The sequence below is a fragment of the Panthera uncia genome (assembly GCF_023721935.1).
Source record: "Panthera uncia isolate 11264 chromosome B2 unlocalized genomic scaffold, Puncia_PCG_1.0 HiC_scaffold_24, whole genome shotgun sequence".
Lineage (NCBI taxonomy): Eukaryota > Metazoa > Chordata > Mammalia > Carnivora > Felidae > Panthera > Panthera uncia.
In genome coordinates, this window is record NW_026057580.1 from 43,256,558 (window position 1) to 43,259,520 (window position 2,963).

General features: G+C 34.7%; 1 pseudogene; it reads right to left on the reverse strand.

Annotated features, from left to right (window-relative positions):
- Nucleotides 1-1,458: 1,458 nt before the first annotated feature.
- On the reverse strand, nucleotides 1,459-1,612 carry LOC125939246 (uncharacterized; annotated as a pseudogene).
- Between the last annotated feature and the right edge of the window lie 1,351 nt (nucleotides 1,613-2,963).

A 2,963-nucleotide genomic window follows, 5' to 3' on the forward strand; every position in this document is an offset into this window, starting at 1 on the left:
AATCTAGCAAGGAGAGTTTTAACTTCAGGGCTAGTGTTTCAGGTTTTGACCTTTTACACATAATTCTTTACTACTTAATACTCTTGCTTTTAACTGATATTTGATGTTTAACTTAGATAAGCTAGGTAGCAAGATACTAGAGTGTTTCACAGAAAGGTTTGCCTGTTTGTGTGTTTTGTTTTTCTCCATATATAAACCAGTCTCTCTATATAAAGCAATTTAGGAGATTATTTGATATAGATTTTTGAGGACATCAGAGAACCTTCCAGAAATCCAAGATATTCTATGAAAATGTGCCCTATGTCCCACTTAAAAGACAGAGTCTACCACGCTGCCCAAAGCCACATCTTCTACACTCCGCTATAGGATGCAGCTTGACTTTTCTAACTGGACTAAGGGCAGATAGGGAGACTGTTGAGGGGGTAATGATTGCTGTGTCAGGCTTACAGGAATTCAAGGAATGTAGAGGAGCCGTGATTTCAGAGCTCCTGGAAGTCCTTGTTTCTTTCCTTCCCTTTTACCTTCCTTCCTTCCTCTCACTCTACTCTTACTATTTATTATTGTGGAAAGAGTAAGTAACTTGAAATTTGGGTCAAAAATCCTGGCTTTACCATTTCCTATTTGCTAGGGTCTTTCTCACATGTAAAATTTTAATGATACTCACCTCACAGGCTAATTTTGAGTATTACATACAACATTTGGGAAGTTGAGAATAGCCTGATGCTTAGCAAACCCTCAAAAACTAGGGCCACTAAAGCTTTCATCTGTTCAGATAATGCTGGAAACCCCTTTAATTTTGAAGAGGCCTTTTGATTAGAGATAAAAAGTGATAAAAAATCAAGTCAATATGTTAATAGAGTCTATTCGAGATTTTGATGAGAGTGGAGCAAAGCTCAACTGGTGTTTAGAGATTTCTAACAGGAAGGCCTTTGGGTGGTGAATCTCACTTTATGCTTTAAATTTGACCAGATTTCTTCAGAAAACTCAGTTGTAATGGGAAGAGATTTCAAGCAGTTAGGTTAGCTCTAGCTAAAGAAATAATCAAACTAGGGTTTTCTCCTTTGTTTTTCCATCTACTTTTTAAAGAGATTGTAAGGATTACATATTAATGTAGCATTTTAAAGTATGTTACTATTTTTTAAAGATTTATGTAATCTCATTAATAAACAATAAATGACCAGAAAAGAAATAAAAGGAATAAAAAATTAAGGTGATAATAGTGCCAGTGTTTATTGAGCTCTTATCCTTGCCAAACCCAGTTCTAAGTGTTTTCTATGTGTGAATCCATTCCATTGCACAACTTTATGATGTTAGATACCCTTACTGTTTCCATTATATAGGCAAGGAGACTGACTAGACCAAGGTCATAAAGCTAATACTGGCTCCAGAGCATACACTCTTATGGCCACATACATACCTAGTCTTCAGTTCCAAGTTATTGACTAATCAAGCAGATGGAATAGTTATCCCAGGAGTATTTTATCCAACTTAAAAGTCATAAGACCTTAGATTTAGGTCTATACTGCATAATGTGAAAGGGGAGCTGGTAATTGTCTTGTTTATTCATAATCATATACTACACTTGATCTTAGCCAAAAGGCCGAGAAGCAATTATTCATAATCATATAATGTTAGAGCTCAAAAATATAGGGAACATCTAGCCAACTCCCTGATTTTACTCATAGAGAAATTAAGACTCTTGACTCCAGTTATATAGTTAATTAGTAGCAGATCCAGTAGTAAAATTTGGGCTTCCTAACTTTCTATTTTCCAGTTCACGCTCTTCTGCTCTATTCTATTGTATTATTATTTTTTAAGTTTTTAAATTTATTTTTGAGAGAGAGAGAGTGAGAGAGCAAGTGTGAGGGAGGGGCAGGGAGAGAGAGAGAAAATCTCAAACAGGCTCAGCACTGTCAGTGCAAAGCCCGACTCAGGGCTCAAACTCATGAACCATGAGATAGGTCCCTGACACAGGGCTCAAACTCAAGAACTGTGAGATCATGACCTGAACTGAAATCAAGAGCTAGATGCTTAACCAACTGAACCACCCAGGCATCCCTGTATTTTTGTATACTTTTACCAACATTTCCCTATTCCTCCAACCTTGCCCCCAGCAACTGGCTACCACTTTTCTATCTCTGTTAATATGAGTTTGATTTTTTTTTTTTTTTTTTTTTTTTTTTTAGATTCCATACATAAGTGGTATACAATATTTGTATTGTCTTTCTCTGTCTGGCTTACTTCATTAGGATAATGCCCTCAAGGTCCATCCATGTTGTTATAAATGGCAGGATTTCCTTCTTTCTCATGGCTGAATAATATTTTAATGTGTCTGTGTGTGTGTGTGTATTTATATATATATATATATATATATATATATATATATATATATATACATACATATATCTCACATCTTCTTTACCCATTTACTTATTGATGGACACTTAGGTTGTTTGTATATATTAGCTACTGTGAATAATACTGCAGCAAACATGGGAATGCAGATATCTCTTCAAGATAGTGATTTGGAAAAAGAAATATAGTGATTTCATTTCCTTTGAATATATACCCAGAAGTGGGATTGTAGGACCATGTGGTAGTTCTATTTTTAATTTTTTGAAGAACCTCTGTACTCTTTTCCATAGTAGCTGCATAGTAGCTGTTAAATTTATCCTAGATATTTTCTCCTTTTAGATGCAATTGTAAATGAGATTGTTTTCTTAATTTCTCTTTTTGATGAGTCCTTATTTGTGTATAGAAAAACAACAGATTTTTATATATTGATGTTTTACCCTGAAATGTTACTAAATTTGTGTATTAGTTCTAAAAGTTTTTTGATGGAGCCTTGGGATTTTCTGTATATGTTATGTGCAAATAGAGACACTTTTACTTCCTCCTTTCCAGTTTGGATGCCTTTTATGTATTTTTCACGCAGATTTGCTCAGGATAGGTTTTCCAGTACT